This window comes from Ziziphus jujuba, chromosome 12, assembly GCF_031755915.1.
Source record: "Ziziphus jujuba cultivar Dongzao chromosome 12, ASM3175591v1".
Lineage (NCBI taxonomy): Eukaryota > Viridiplantae > Streptophyta > Magnoliopsida > Rosales > Rhamnaceae > Ziziphus > Ziziphus jujuba.
This window is the reverse complement of record NC_083390.1, coordinates 20,811,208-20,828,776: the sequence shown is the minus strand read 5'-3', so window position 1 is coordinate 20,828,776 and position 17,569 is coordinate 20,811,208. Positions and strand designations below refer to the sequence as shown.

The 17,569-nt window shown below is 31.9% G+C and overlaps 1 protein-coding gene and 1 long non-coding RNA gene across 3 annotated transcripts in view; both read right to left on the bottom strand.

Moving 5' to 3' along the window:
- Positions 1–3,451: 3,451 nt before the first annotated feature.
- Positions 3,452–17,569, bottom strand: part of LOC132799058 (beta-amyrin 28-monooxygenase-like) — a 57,495-nt gene continuing 43,377 nt past the window's right edge. The window contains exon 4 of the mRNA XM_060813298.1: positions 3,452–3,509. The gene's annotated coding sequence lies outside the window, so the exon portion shown is untranslated. The remainder of the gene's footprint in view (positions 3,510–17,569) is intronic.
- Positions 4,231–10,288, bottom strand: LOC125418412 (uncharacterized). Of its 2 annotated transcripts, XR_007237414.2 has the most exons (6): positions 10,044–10,288; positions 9,720–9,873; positions 9,076–9,221; positions 7,793–8,902; positions 6,376–6,547; positions 4,231–4,684 (listed from the first exon to the last, which is right to left on the bottom strand). It is a non-coding gene; the product is annotated as an uncharacterized LOC125418412 (long non-coding RNA). The 2 variants fall into 2 exon arrangements; XR_009635246.1 differs by lacking the exon at positions 10,044–10,288 and having other exon boundaries at positions 9,720–10,036.

Genomic DNA, 17,569 nt, shown 5'->3' with positions numbered 1-17,569 from the left:
CAATGTAATCATTTTGAGTGCAAGATATGTCAATTTATGTTATTTGGCAAATATTTTTGTTGTAGCTTACGTTCAAGTCTATGCCTTTTGTCTTCTATTATTGTTATTTTTTTTAACTAATTTTTTCCTTTAACATATATGGCGTACAATAATAAGTACATGATAACCCACGTTTATAAAATAGGAGCCTAGTGGCAAAGATATATATATATATATATATATACACTCATTCTTTTATTAATCAGATATTTTGTATGAAATTCATTTAGAATACATGTTGTCACCAATGAATCCGAACAAAAGAAAAATTATATATATATATATATACACACACACACACTCATATTGTATACTACATGTAGCAAAAGCCTACAATTTGAATATCTCTACTCTCAAATATTAAAAAAATATACATATCAGAAATGTAGTTACAAGTTGCAATATATATTATATGTTTATGCCCACGATGAAACTTGTTGTTGGATGCTTTTTAGTCATAGAACAAAAGTCTTATAATGTTTTTCAAATTGTTGTTGTTGTTGTATAGGAGGTGAAGAGATTTTGAACATTGGCCGTTATATAAGAAACCAATAGCTTTTATCATTGGATGGTCACCACAAGGCTTATAATTATTTTTTGGTGTTTTTTCGTAATACTTTTTGTGTTCCTATACAATGTTCAAAAAAACTTGTTACTAGGTCAAGAAATTATTACCCAAAAAAAATTGTAGGTTCAAAAATAGAAGTTTTTCCATCTTCATTATCATAATGTTAGCTTTGACAAAAATGTAACTCTACTTTCCAGAAAATATATTAATTATTGCTATTTGGCACGGAGTTTTTAGTAAGTCACGACGTAAATGCCTTTTCTTTCTTTTATTTATTTATTTATTTATTTTTGGGGACTAATTATGTATTATATTTTGTAATATTACTAGTTGCTGGGTAGTATTAATTTTAAATGTAGAGGTATATCAATCTAAAACCTGATTTTTTAATGTTAAATTACATTAATCAGAATAAGAATACTCGTTCAACTGTTTTAGGTATTAGGTATTTAGTTTTAAAAAAAAAAAAGTTTCTTTCTTTTTTTTCTTTTCTTTTTTTTTTCTTTTTTTAAAAAATGTGGATATAAGGAACATGAAACAGGATTTATCAATTATTTGTAATCATTAGTAAAAACTGATGAGTAAACTATAAATTTTAGAGTATGCTTGGTATGATTTATTTTTACGCATTAAATATTTATTGGTTATCATAAGCTTTTTTTGATTAAAAAAATGGATGTGTGGCTAAAAATCAGCTTGTTAACAAAAAAAAAAAGGGCTTTTTAAGTTAATTGTGTTTTTTTTTTTTTGTTAAGAAAATGTCGTTATAAATCTAAAAGAACATTAAATAAAGTTTAAAAAGCATTTTTTAAACTAACAATCAAATATTTGATAGCTTTTCAATAATTTCTTTTTTTTTTTTTTATAAAAATTCTATTAGAAAAAGCTTTATACTCAAAAACTCTTCTTACCTTATATATACTAAACGGATTCTAATCTTCAAAAGTTATGCATGTATTTTGTCAAACGAATGTGCCAAGCCAACACAACGAAATATGAAAAATCATGGAGTTTTAGCTATTAATTAAATTTAAACGTCAAAATCTTAGCGATTATGCAGCTTGTCATTGCATTACAAGCATTGAATAAGCAATGAGAGAAATAAAATATATTTTAAATTACATAATGAAGTTTGACGGATTATTTGTTTATAAAAATATGCATATGTTATATCAACTTGAGTCCTGCAATAACTTCGCCAATTAAAAAGTCCACCTTTTTTATATTTTTTTTTTATTTAACATAGTAAAAATCAAAAACGAAACGACAAAACTGTTTACCTACTGGCACTCTCCTTTTCATATTTTATTTTTTTCATTATTATTATTGTTATTATTTTATCTAGGGTAGGTTATAGTTGACTTTTTTTCTTATTATTTTTTATTTTTTATTTTTTTTAACTTTTTCGCTTCCAAGGTTATAGTTGACTTTGTGCAAGATGACTTCCATGTAATATAAAAGAGGGTCCTTATCGAGTAACTTTTAAATAGTTGTGCTGAAAAAACCATTTTTCTTTGATATAACAAGCAGATTATACTCAGGGTGGCATTATTGTATTTCACCCAAAAAACAAAAAACAAAAAAAAAAAAAGAAAAAAAAAAGCTGCAATTGTAACAAGGAGCTATAATATTAGTGTTGTTAATATCTCAATTCAATTGTCCTTTATACATAAATTAAAATGATGATCAAATTGATTTTTCTTTTTTCTTTTTTAATTTTCTTTCGAACTAATTATAGTTCAAAACTTTTGTACGTCTACCATTGCATTTTCAATTTTTTCAAAAACTTCCCTTTCAATTTTTTTTTTTTTTTTTTGACAACTTGTTCATTTTAATACAAAACGAGTATCAAAGTCAAAATTGACTTGTAAAAAATACAAAATATATCATAATAATAAAATTGAAGGGCACCATTGCAAAAAGAAAACCATTGCTTGCTTTTTTTTTTTTTTTTTTTTTTTTGGGGACATAAAATCATTCCTTCCTTTGCTGAAGGCATGACAATGCGTTAATGGGTCGGAGAACAAAGGGCTTTAATGGGCCGGAGCAAAAGGAATCAAGAATGCCGTGATTTGAAGACCAAACAAAGTCCTTTTCAAGAGCTCTGATTACCCCCAAAAAAAAAAAAAAAACAAAAAAGGCAGAAATCTCCCTGGTAAGTATTTATTTATTCTTTTTACGTCCAATGAAAACCATTTATTTATTTATTATTTTCTTTTCCCTTGCTGCTTGTATCTTTCTTCTCCGTCCAAAACATTTAATGGAATTTTTGGATTACATTTTTTATTTTCTCTCATAAACGAGGCACATCACATGGACTTGTGGATGTGTCTCTCTATATACAGTCTACAAATTTTTATTTTTTTTATTTTTGGATTTCTGCTTCCATACATTGGGCTATTTATTTATTTATTTATTAGATCTCTCCGTACATTGTTGGGTAGGTACACTAACACTATCACGTTATTCATTAGTATCTAAAATTCGGTTAAAAAAAAATAATTATTAAACAGTTTATTGTATTCCATTGTTAAACAGCTTATATATCAAGTCCAAAGGAGCGGGGTAGGAGGTAACAAGACAAACAATTAAGCTGAAAAAAAAAAAAAAAAAAAACGCAACAAAGACAAAGAAACACACCCTTATCTAGCTACTATACTTCAAACCAAATTGGGTGTTGCACTGTGAATGTTTATATTTATCTCATACCTCGAGGAAAATTTAACACTAAATAAAATGGCATCTAAAATTTGGTAAAAAGAAAATAATTATTAACTTGGCAAATTTATTGTATTCAACTATTAGACAGCATATATATATATATATATATTAAGTCCAAACTAGAGAGGGTGGAGGTAACAAGAGAAACGAACATGCCTTTATTTATTATACATACTCCACTCTGACCTGGGGGTTGCACATTTGCACTGTAGCTCCATATCTTTACCTACAATCAAATCTAATCATGCTATTTCTTTGTAGTATGACTTTCTAATGCACTTTCTAAGGTTGGAAGAAGGGATTCATGCCTATTAATAGAGAGATTCAAATTATCCTTCTTTGTCACAGTACCTAAGTAGGTCCAGCAATAACTGATAAGCAAAATATACGTGAGCAAGAAAATACCCTAGAGTAACTCCTATGAACTCAGATTAAGACAAACCTTTGAATATCATTGTCTGCTAAATATCCTAGTAAATTAACAAGTTCAAAATCAATGCTTAATTAGCAAATACATATAAATGAATATGTGAAAAGATCATTACGCATTTAAAACCTTTGAATATATAACAGAGGATCCAAAAACGATCTCCCAAGTGAACTCAAAAATATTTTCAAATAAAACCATTGACATTCAATTCTACAAACATAATAAAGATGACAATATAAACCCTATCAAACTCAAATTCAAATAAAATAAGTATGAAATTCTCCCTCAGGTAAGCACTTTTGGAAGCCATTTGAAACAAACAGTCCTCAACCCCAAAGCTCTAGTAACATTATAATGTTTATAAGTCAAAAGCCAGGGCAACACTGCATATGATATGATAGTAGCGGTACACGCTATACTGCATCCCCCACCACCAACCAGCACCCCCCCCCCCCCCCCCCCCCCCCTGTTTTTGCATTCTCTCGCTTTACATTTTTCAACACTTATAACACAAGAATGTCTCACTTTCCCAAAAGCAAAAGCAACTGTCCTGTTGTAGTGACAACCAAATAAATAAATAATATTTATAATTTCTATTCACAAATTCCTACATTCCACTCTGCCCCGTTATACACATTCGTTGAAGCACCTGCTGTGAGAGCAACTCCCAAAAATCGCGCTTTAAAAATGTATATGAATTTATGGCAGTCTCAACGAGTCAGATGCAACACCTAGTCTTAGAAGTTCTAACATGAAAGTCAAGCATCTTCATTTGCATCTTCACCAAAGAGGTTAGTAATAGACTCTTCAAACTTGTTTGCTTCAGGTCCAGCCTTCATGATACTGATATCACCCTAATTGTGAGGAAGGATTCGTGAACCAGCCTTTCCCTTCAGAGCGCCATGCACCTTGTACAGGTCAATTCTCTACTGAAATGCAAAAAACAGAATGGAAATATCCTTCTTGAGACAATACTATGTTTATAAAATACATAAGCAGTCTTCGGCGTAGGTTAGAAATACTAATATTATGAGAGAGAAGATATTACAGAGACACTGCTCATATTCATGAGTAAGCATAGTTTACGGGAGAAAGCACTACAAAATAGGAACACACATGAGAAATTATAAACGCATGGTGATAGACATGAAATAGAAAAGATATAGGATTACACCAAGTGCGAGTACCAGTTATGAAAGCCAATTAGCACTACAAAAACTTTTTATTGAGACTGTTACCAAAATTAGCATCTAACATCCCTATAAAAGGTCCTTGTAAAAGATGACAACTTCTTATGGGAATTTCATAATATAAGGCATTGCAAATGCCTGGTAAAGATGTAAGGTTGAGATTTAAGAAATTCATTTTGGCTTTTCTAGTTTTAAGTTGTAGTAAATTTTATTATCTATCGCTTCTCGCTACTTTACTCTGTCCTACCAAAGTTATTTCCAGCTCCATATATATTTCTACAATCTTGCCTAACCATGCTACTTCTTGTAATAAGATTTTCAATGCACTTTTTAAGTTTGGAAGAAAACCTTCATGCCTAATCACGAAATTAAATTTATCCTTCTTTGTCACTATTCTATCAAAATTGGTCCAGCAATGATTAACTCACAAGCAAAATTTACAAGAATAAAAAGATACTTTAGAGTAATCCATTATAAACACAAATCAACACAAAATTTTGAATATCATTTACAGCCAAATATACTACTATATAAGCGAGTTCAAAATTGATACTTGATAAGCAAATAAAAATATAAATGAATATGTCAAAATAATTTGCTAAGCTGCCTTTGAATATATAAGAAAGGATTACAAATGATATCCCAAACTTTTTTTTTTTTTCCCTCCCAACTAAAACTATTGAAATTATATTCTAAGAAAGGATTACAAATGATATCCCAAACTTTTTTTTTTTCCTCCCAACTAAAACTATTGAAATTATATTCTATAAACATCATAATGGTGACAATGTAAACGCTATATCTCCAACGAAAATTCAAACAAGTGTGAAATTCTCTCTCAGATGAGGCAATACTTTCTATTTATCTATAATGCAATATTATTTTTGGAAACCATTTGAAACAACCATTCCCCTAAGCCAAAGCTCTAGTAACATTACAAGGTTTATAAATCAAAAGCAGCGGAAGCACACTTCCCTATGAGAGCATCCTTTTTTTGAACACCGATAACACTACAATGTATGGAATTAATAATTTTTCTAATTATTAGCAAATCACCAACACAGACCAAGCTGAGCAAGGCAGCAAGCATAAATTCAGGAAACAGAGTCACTTTCGTTCAAAAACCAGAGGACCAACTTTCAACAGAAATCAAGTATAGCAATATAATTTTCAGCATCAAAACATATCATAAAAACTTTTTCTAATGATATCCTTACACATTGAATCAAATTGCAGTAGCCTCTACTCCCAGTAGAGTTTTTACTAGATTTTCTAGGCCTTTACTTAAGTCAGCAATGACATTTTCTAATCAACAACAAGACAAACTAAAGAACCTCTATCAGGATTAGGAAAAAACAAAAAGAAAAAAGAAAAAAAAAAAGAAAGAGGGAGAGGGGGGGTAACAAAATACCTTTAAATATCAATACCTTAAAAGCTCTAGTTATAGAAGTTCTATTATTTCATCAAACTTCTTGGCAAGTGTTCTTGATTGCAGGTCGGCTAATATAACAGCAAGTTCACACTAGACAGGAGGCCTATTGTGTTCTCCATTCAAACTGGGTTGATGGTTGTCTATTCTGCGCTTCATATTTGGAGAACCTAAATAACACCGTGTGATAGCAATTCTTTTAAGTGTACGATATATGAACTCGGAAATGACCTTCACAAAGTAAGCAACACACAAGGCAAAAATGAACCACCCAAGAGGAGAAAGGAGGATAAGTATGAGCATATTCAAGCAGTCAAAAGATCTAGAAAATAGCTTGATTTTAGGAGTAATCCTAGCTTGATTTGGGTTATGAGGATGAGGTAGTTGTAAATATATCTTTGATGCAATATTGATACAGAAAAATAAAGAAACAAAACCATAATTTTCATAATGAGTTTCAGATGGTGAGGGACATTTTCCTTGATACATCAATTGAAGTAAACCAATCAAAACGAATAAAATTGCGAAAAGCTCGTTCGTCATCAACAAATCTAAACATTGTTTATGATTCCCTGCATACATTTTTATTTCTTTTAAAGTAACAATTTTTAAATACATCTTACATCTGAAGCAATATATTATAATTACACAATTAAAATATAAAATGAAGTACTATCTAGTACTGGTGATTCTAACATATCGTACAATTTAAAATAATTAAAAAGAATACGACCCTTTTAAGATGTATACTCCACTAAACCAAGAGTCGAATACTCCCCAAGTCAAATTCAGACGCAGCCGTATATGAAACAAAACCAAAATAAAAAATAAAAAATAAATACCATCTCCCTCTAACCAAAACGTAAATTGCTCAATTAGTTTTAACAAGAAAAGTCAAAAAACTAAACAGATAAACAAATAAATAAATAAACAAAAATGAAATTACCAAATTGGCATACCCCTTCCAATAGTGCTAGCTATGGAAACCAGATCAATCCAGTAGTGCACTGACCACTGATGAAGGATTCCTTGAAAAGTTAAGGATTAGTAATCCTTTTTAGAAAGCGCATGGGTTCCCTCAGGTAAAATCATAACTATCCCACCTACTTTTCAAATTTATTTAAAAAAGAAAAAAGAGAAAGAAAAGGAAAAATCCCAGTGGCAAGCATATTGATAGTGAAGATACTCAATATGAGACAAGGAAAAATTAAGACAACTAATGCATAATCATTCATATGAAACCATAAGAATAACATATCTTTAGAAGACCAAAAAGTAAAGATTAAGAAGGTGGAAAAAAAATAAATTAAAAAAAAAGGCCCCTAGCAGTCGCACCAAAAAATGAGGGAAACCAATTTAAATGTCTCACATATGTAGCAAATATAAGCAGCCAATAAGTGTTTCATAGAGAAAACCTTCAATGCTATGCTGAAAAACAGCGACCCTCTAATGACATCAACGTGGTTTGACATTGCCCTGTCATATCCACATAAGAGCTGATATCTCACGTTAGCATAAAGTCCTAGGACAGCCACCATAACCAAGTGCATTAGTGCTTGTGCTTGGTATCGACACAGATAACCTGCCAAACAAGTTAACAATTGCAGAGAACAAAATTAGTTTGACCAATTTAATTTATTATGGTAGGTAAGCCGAATATTTCGCTAAAAACAACAATCAAGGGCAACACGTTTTTTTCAAATAACAACTCTTCTTAAACCCCTAAATCTATTCCAAATTCATGACATTCCCCAGAGAATGTTATATTTGAAATATGTAAACATTACATATAAACATTATACTCACAGCACAACAAAAAAGTTATTCAATTATCATCCATCATAGAATAGTTCTTCAATAATTTTTTTCTTAAAGTACATAAACCAATGCTTCTCAAGCCTGCAGGGTAAATTCTTCGATAGTTAAACTTTCAGAGAGAAGTCACAATGGTTTCTTCATTCTTATTGATAAACTCTAATCAGTACTATTTAGTTTTACAAAAGAAACAGTTTAAGTGGGTTTTCTTTTGCTTCATATTTTCCCTCCTTACTGGCTAGATAATTTGATAAAGAACCTTGCACTGCTCCAGCAGTTAGCCCAGCCATACACAACTCTGCAGTCTTATAGAAGAAAGAGTGCAATCTCTTTTGTAAATCAAATTCCCTTAGTGAATAGCTTCTTTCAAATATGTTGTTTGGGAGCTTCTGCAATGTATTTTGCAAATCAAACCGGAACATGTTACCATGTGAACGACAAGGAGCAGGCGACCAAACAACAATAGCATCGCATGCTGCAACAATGAGCACATGAACAAGTGCCAGATCCCATTCTTGGTTTATCCGATAGTAAAGGAACCATCAATTACTTCAGCATTTCAATGCAAAAACCAGACAATTTCAATCCCTTGTCATAAAAGGAAGACATATCTACACTTCCTGTTCTTAAACTCCCACCAAACTGAGCAACCAATTGTAGTAGCCTGCTCTAAGAGAAGCTTATATAAAAAGGAAGGATCTGCAAGCATCCTGCACAACAGGAAAGTATTTCATATATATCATATTGTGAATTAAGAACCATGCCGTGGGATTAATTCAATGGAAACTCAAAATATTTAACATTCAATAGTGAAAAAGTTAAGGGAATAACTGAAAAATGGTAATTTTATAGCTTTAGCAAAGAAAAAAAAGGACATCTTTACATGTAGTATTCTACAATAGTAAGTTTAGGGCCCTGCCAATTGATGCCCTCGACACTGCTTGAGGAAGTGAAAGGCAAATAAACTAGTACGGTTGGCCTGGCATTGATTGCTACAAATTTTACCATTTCAACAGAACTCACCAATCCCTGGAGAAAATATTCCAGTTAAAATGTAGCTAAAAGTATTCAACTGAAAGTTATAAGACAATATACCAATCATGATGTCTCAAAAATTACCAAAACTATCACAGTTATGCAACCAATACGATAAATTAAATTAGACCGGTTGTGGAAAATGATTTTGGAATTAAAACAGTTCTCTATATGAACTCAAGCAAATTCACAGATATATATATTACTATCAAATAATTATATTCCTTTTGAGTTTTCTTATTACCAATTCAGCTCAAAGTTCATTGATTTTCTACTCTCTGCACTGTGAAAAGTAGATTTTAATTTTTACTCGGGTGGACTGTAAATGAAAATTCTCACAGTTTTAAAGAATCTTACTTCTACTGAGACACTAGTCAGGTGATGAATTCTTCATTTTTCTTTTCCTCATACAAAATTCTTAGCAACAAACCCAGAATTGAAATTTCATAAATTTAGAAATTGAAAAAAAAAAAAAAAAAAAAAAAAAAAAACCTCAAGGCTGGAGTTGGATTGGCTTCTGAGACATATCATGAGCATCCCTTAGTCAAGCGTCACAGCACCGAACGCACCGTACTGGCGGTTCATAACAGGACCAAAACTCGAAGACGCAGGCGCACCACCAGAAGCCCATGGAGCCACAAAGCACCTTTTCAACAAAGCCGTGGAATCAAAAATAGAAAACAAAAAAAGATCAAACTTTTTCCCTGTTTTTCTTTCTATTTTTTATTATTATTATTTTTTACTTTCCTCACACTTTCCCAAAAACCAAACAGGATAGCCTAAGGCTCTATTTATATGTTTTGGCAAAAGATTTACCGTCGTGTAACGTCGGCTTTACGATCACCTCTCCGGCCATCGAAGACATCGTGTGCTTCATCTTCCTATATACAGATCCTTAATTTCAGGTTTATTTTGATTACTTTTTGAGCTTTCAAACATGGCCGACGATCTCTGTTTCTTCACCAGGGTCTCTGCCAGTATGAGATTGAAATAATGGAATTATTTTGAAATTACTCTATAATTTAACGCTGACGGTAAAATATTCCCAGGCAGCTTTGCATTGTTGACAAATATTAACGAATTCATTCAACAAAAAAATAATATATACATATATATATATATATATATGTAGATTAACGAATTCATTTATTTGTTAATACTTTGGACGGAACTCAAAAATTTTGTTGAGTTTTTGGCCAATTAACGAAGTCAAAAATCTTACCAAACACATTTTAAATGGATAACCAATAACACAAAAATAACACAATTTGAATTTTTCTTCATATTATTTCATCGAACTGCTCATCTAACAACTAGTTCACGCGTCTACATACATAGAAGGCCTATTATGTTCGACGATAACATCTCCTATTCAACAACAAGAAAAAACAAAAAACCTAAAAAAACTCTAGTTGTATTACATTTCATATACAACTTCAACGAGTTCAGGCCAGACAGGAGGCCTAATATTGTATTCTCCATTCGAACCGGGATGATTATGTACATATATTCCACTTCCCCATGCCAGGAAGACTTGAATAACTTCACGAAATTGTAACTGTTTTAGTATTACATCTCATATCCAACTTCAAGGCGTTCACGCTAGACAGGAGGCTTATTATTGTCTTCTCCGTTCGAACAGGGATGATTATGGGCATGCACTCCGCTTACCCATGTCAGGACGACTTGAATCAATTCAGGAAATGGCAATTGTTTTAGTAAATCAAATAATGATTTGTAAATTACCTTCACAAAGTAAGCAATACACAAGGTCAAGATGAACCATCCAAAAGGTGGAATAAGGATAAGGAGGAGCATATTCAAGGCAAAACACCCAGAAAAGAGCTTAGTTTTAGACATAATTCCAGTGTAATTTGGATTTTGAGGTTGAGGTAATTCTTTATCTACGGTTGCTGCAATGACATAGACAAACAAAGAAACAAAAAATAATACCATAGTGGTATAGTGCGTATCAAATGGTGAGACATTCTTTGCTTCGTACATCAACTGTAGCAAACCAATCAAAGTGACCATCAAAAACACAAAAATCTCGTTGGACATCACTATAAATAAGAAACTGTAAGCGGATGCAGAACTTGTTGATTGGGATGGAGTGGAATTCGTATATATAAGCTTAAGCGGATGCAGAACATTTTTACCGCACTAGCAAGTAAGCGGATGCTCAACTTGTTGATTGGGATGCAGTGGAACTCCCGCCTCTCACACTAGCAAGTAAGCGGATGCAGAACTTGTTGATTGGGACGCGGTGGAACTCCCGCCTCTCACAAGAAATTTCCCTCCAATTTTGAAAAAAAAGTATAAAATTGTTGAATTTAATTTCGAATACGGCACTGATAAAATCAGTTCTGATTGGACCAAATATGAATTTATTTGTCTCTTTCTTCTTCGACTTTCTGAAACGCATGCACTTGTTGATTAATTGTTGAATAAGCTATTGCATACTCAATGTGGGACCAGATGTTTAAATTCTTTTTACCGCTCAATAGCATCTGCTTTTACCGCTCAATAGCATCTGCTTCTGCATAAGATTGTTTACAAATTTTTTAGAATTATAAAACTTGAAAAATTACATTTTCTAACAATTCATACTAGATTTTCCCCTCTTTTTTTTTTTTCTTTTTCTTTTTTTTCAATCAAAAAAGTAAATGACAAAAAGTGTTCGATCCCCAGCTTGTAATATTTAGGGGTTCATGCCGCAAGGAAAGACCAACAAGCTAACAATCACAATATGGCACGATTGAACAATCTTCTTTCTTTCTATTTAGCTTGATATTGTGTTGGACTATTCAATGACTCTGAAAAAGTAAAATCGCCCCTATATTAAAGCTATTTTTAGAAGATTTTTGGTAAATTTAAAAATTATAAATTGAAATGTGATATGATAAATTATAATTTTCAAAGATAAAGGTGAAAAAAATGCACCATACTTTTGGAATTTTGTATTCATATAAAAATGTATCATACTCTGTTTTTATTATTTCCAAACTGAAACTGCTATCAAATCCAATAATTAATATTTAGATATACAATATAGTAAATATGCTTGATTTAGTATCCAATTTGTTTTCTTTTAAACAGTAAAATGGCTTATGAAATTATTATTATTTTTTTAAATAACGTACTTATTAAGCATCTATTATAAATAGTTAAACAAAAATCTATTATAAACCTTTAAAAAAAAAAAAAATGTATCATGAAGAGCCCCGTGAAGGGTATGTAACACTATGCCCAACATTTTAAAGCCCCAATCCCATATTAAACATTGCCCAACATAACAAGGCCCATCAAGGTTATCTCTGCAACACATACAGGCCCCCAATTTTTGTTTTTTTTTTTTCCCTGATTTAGCAACTTTACCATTGAAAAGTGCTAAATTTCTTCATTGTGTGTGTGTGTGTCCGTGTTTTTTTTTTTTTTCCTGGCAGAGTGCGAAGAAAAAAAAATTTCTTCAGGTTGCTAGAATAATATTTGCTTATTTTATTGGTCAATATTATTACCGATATTTACTGTTTTTTTAATGTTTTATTATTTATGGTAACATATTTTAATGAAAAACTTGAATGTTACTTCCTCTTGTGCTATTATTTAGGGCTTCTCGGTATACTTAGAAAAAATTATCAACTGCAGTTTCATTTATTATATTTCATTTATTCATTCAAAATTTCCTTATTTATATCTTTTTTTAATATACTGTTATTTGTCACATGGTAATTGGATCATCCTCATTTCCTTTTTGTTAATTATTTTTTATTTCGAAATTTACTGTAAAAATGTCAAGTGAACATGAAAACATATAACCAATTCTATGTGAACTTTTTCTTTGTGTATGTGCAAGTTTCATGAGAGAGAGATTCGTTGCCTATTGGATGGTTACCAAGGAGGTATCAGAATTGAAAGAACGAACTTATCAAATATTCAACAACTATGGATTGTATATATAATCCCAAAACACGTAGGAACTACAACAGCATGCATGCAAATGGGCAAGACGAAGAGGAAGACACTCTATTGAATTCAAAGGCTGTTGGTGGCTCTAAAATGAATGCTTGCCCTCCTCGCGCTATATAAAATATATATATATATATATATAGCCCAAAATTTCAAGTGAATTGGCTTCCATTCCCTCTTCCACTCTGCCCTCTTATACGCATTCGTTGAAGCACCTGTAGCGAGAGCGACTCCCAAAAATCGCGTTTAAAAATGTATATGAATTTATGGCAGTCTCGATGAGTCAGATGCAAAGACTGCACCTAGTCTTAGCAGTTCGAACTTGAAAGTCAAGCATCTTCATTTGCATCTTCATCAAAGAGGTCAGTAATAGACTCTTTAAACTTGTTTGCTTGAGGTCCAGCCTACATGATATTGACATCACCCCCATTGTGAGAGCAACGATCCATGAGCCAGCCTTTTCCTTCAGAGCACCATGCACCTTGTACAGGTCAATTCTCTAGTGAAATGCAAATAACCGAATGGAAATATCCTTCTTGAGACAATACTATGTTTATAAAATACATAAGCAATGTTCGTGGTAGGTTAGAAATACTAATATAACGAGAGAGAAGATATTATAGAGACACTATCCATATTCATGAGTAAGCATAGTCTACGGGAGAAAGCACGATAAAATACAGATACACATGAGATTATAAACGCATGGTAATAAACATGGTATAGAAAAGATATAGGATTACACCAAGTGCGAGTACCAGTTATGAAAGCTAATAAGCACTAGGGAAACTTTTCGTTGAGACAATCACCAAAATTGGCATCTAACAGCACTGTAAAAGGTCCTTGTAAAAGATGACAACTTCTAATGGGAATTTTATAATATAAGGCATTGCAAATGCTTTATAAAGATGCAAGGTTGAGATTTAAGAAATTTAGGCCTTTTCAATTTAAAGTTGTAGTAATTTTTATTTTCTACTGCTTCTAGCTACTTTGCTCTATCCTAATAAAGTTATTTCCAGCTCCATATATATTCCTGCAATCCTGCCCAACCATGCTACTTCTTGTAGTAAGATTTTTAATGCACTTTTTTAGTTTGGAAGAAAAACCTAATACCTAATCATGAAATTAAATTTGTCCTTCTTTGTCACTATTCTATCTAAATTGATCCCGCAATAATTAACTCACAAGCAAAATTTACACGAACAAGAAGACACTTCAAAATAATTTATTATGAACACATATCAACACAAAAATTTGAATATCATTAATGGTCAGATATCCTACTAAATAAACAAGTTCAAAATTAAAAATTAATCAGCAAATAAATATATATAAAAAATTTGTTAAAAAAATTTGCTACGCTGCCTTTGAATATATAATGGAGGATCACAAATGATCTTCCAAAACTTTTTTTATTTTTTTCCAACTAAAACTATTGCAATTATATTCTATAAACATCATAAAGGTGACAATATAAACGCTATATGTCCAACTCAAATTCAAACAAGTGTGAAATTCTCTCTCAAGTGAGGCAGTACTTTCTATTAATCTGTAATGCAGCATTATTTTATGAAACCATTTGAAACAAACATTTCCCTAAGCCAAAGGTCTAATAACATCACAATGTTTATAAATCAAAAGCAGGGGAAACAAACTTCACTATGATAGCATCCCTTTTTAAACAGAGATAACACTACAATGTCTGGAATTAGTAAACAGAACTTTGTTTCGAAAATTTTGAATATAGGCCTTATTTAATGTGTGTGTTTCTGGAGGGATTTTAGTAGCAAATTTTTGTTCCCATGGTCTGTAGATTCGGTAAAAAGTAACAAAAGGTAGCTGTATGTAATAGGTGGATTACCAGAACTTCGAACTGATGTAAAGAAAATAGATACAACTTCCTATATTTGAGTTCCATTAACTTGAATTTAGAAACAATCCCAAATATATCTTAAAATAGTTTGTCACATCTTAACCTGTGAAAAGGTTACAAAGCACAATATTTATTGCTAAGGATAACTTCAAGCCGCCCACGATCACCATCCCATCAAGCATTTGATTAACCATCCTAGCCATCTTCATTACCTTCAATAAGAACCATAAACACACTAGTGAGTGCATGCCAACTCATTCAAATTTCATAGCTTATTTCTACAGCTCTATACATTAAGCTTTCAAAACTTACACATTGTTGTGTTTTTCGCAAATCATGCTAGTCATGGCATGTCCTTTTGCGTAATTGCATTATGATACAAAACAGCCACGCACAATAATTCTCATTGATGCAGGAGAATAACAGAGAAGAGAAAAGCAACAGAGAGATAGAATTAAACAGATAGGTGGGAGGGAGGAGATGCAAAATATAACTTGAAAAAGCAAGCAAAAACCATAATTAATTATTCTAATGTACAAATCACTACTAAATATTTATTAACGGATCGTATAGGTCTTAGGGATCGCATACAGTTATGGTTCACTTAATTTATTCTAAATGCACAAACTATTTATTAATATTGGACAGTACATATAAAAATCCTGAAAGGTCTCCTTTGCTTTAAAACATCCCAATTCCTAACCTTTGCTTTTATGCATGAATTTTAGACTAGAAGTTATGAAAACACTTGCGCAAAAACAATGGAAATCCCAAATAAACAGAAGCAGAAATTGAGGAACAGAGACATTTGAGTTTTGTTCAAAAGTCAAGTGGTTCAACTTCACGCAGAAATTAAATCCAAGCAAAACCCACAACTTCATAAAGAGAAATCAGCTTTCAGAATCAAAATATTAAAATGAATAAACAAAAACATTATTTATTAACATTCTTACACATGAAAACGGCTTTGGGTTTTGTTTTCCAGCCAAAGTTTGACAAGGGTGAGAAATTCAATCCAGAGGCCTTAAGCTAAGTTGAAGCATCCAAGACACCAGGAACGATGATCAATGGTAAATTAACTAGCAGGGGTGGAACCAGCACCCGGCCACACCCATCACAGAACTATATATTACGATTTAAACGAATGAGATGCTATTTGAAAGAATACATATATAGTCGTTAAATATGAAAAGTGTTTCATCCATACTTGAAAAGGAAAAAAACAAAAGAAAGTACTAATTATTTATCCAATATTTCTTCAAAAGCTAATGGATCAACTAGTTTATAAAAATCAAGGTCGACAATATCATTTTACCATCAACGATCTAACAAATAGAAATTTTAATATCAATAACATAAAAAAATAAATAAAAAATAACCTACAAAGGAAGCAGGATTGGTTCTCTGTTGACACCCTTTGTTCTCAACGCATGGAGCACCAGAAGTAGATAGTGAAGCCTTCTGAATGTGAGGAGCAGAAATAGATAGTGAAGCGTCAAATATTCAGAAAGAGCCATGAGTAAGCAAACAAGCCACAAGGCCAAGATGATCCATCCAAGACCAGGAACGATGATGAGTAGAAGCAAAATCAAGGCAAGACTCCCAAAACAGAGCCTAACGTTACGCCTACATCCCGCATAAGTTGGGTCAGTGGTACTAACTAATAGAGCCTAATGTTACGCCTAGATCCCGCATAAGTTGGGTCAGTGGTACTAACTCATCAACTATAAGAACTTCATACAGAACGAAAACAGCACAAAAGATTATCATAGTTGTTGGATGTGTATCAAAGGCTGAAACATTCTTTCCTTGATGCTTCAAATCCAGCAAACCCAAGAAAATGGCCACTAGGGACACTATAATCTTATTCAAATCCATCCTCAACTTACAAGATATAGTAAGAGGCAGTTGGAAATTTTACAATAAGTTTAGGAAATTTTAGAAGTTTAATTTTACAGGAAGTATAGAAAATTTTAGAAATCCACCATTGCCATAGAAAATTTTAGAAACCCACCATTGGCAAATGCCAAACTTTAGAAATCCACCATTGCCATATACCCCCACCAAATTTTATGTTAAGACCCCAGAACCCACACATTGCCTGAAATTTATGTTAAAATCCAGACCCCACATATTGACTGAAATTTTATGTTAAAGACCCCAGACCCCACACATTGCCTGAACTTTGTTAACCCATTGTCCATTGTTCAGACCCCTGCCATTGACATTTTGTTTTATACCATAAAATACCATAAAACGTGAATTTGAGATCCCACCGGCAAGCCAGAGGAAGTATTTTATGTTGTAGTTGTGTAGAGACCTATGTCCTCAGTCCCAGTGCAAATGAAGTTCCTATTTATATATCTATAAAATTTTGAGTTACTTCATACATATTTAATGTGGGATTTTTACAAAATTTATTTTCAAAATTTTAATTTATACATGTACAAATAGGGCGTGACTTTTAAATTTCCAATTAATATGGAATTAATGTCAATTA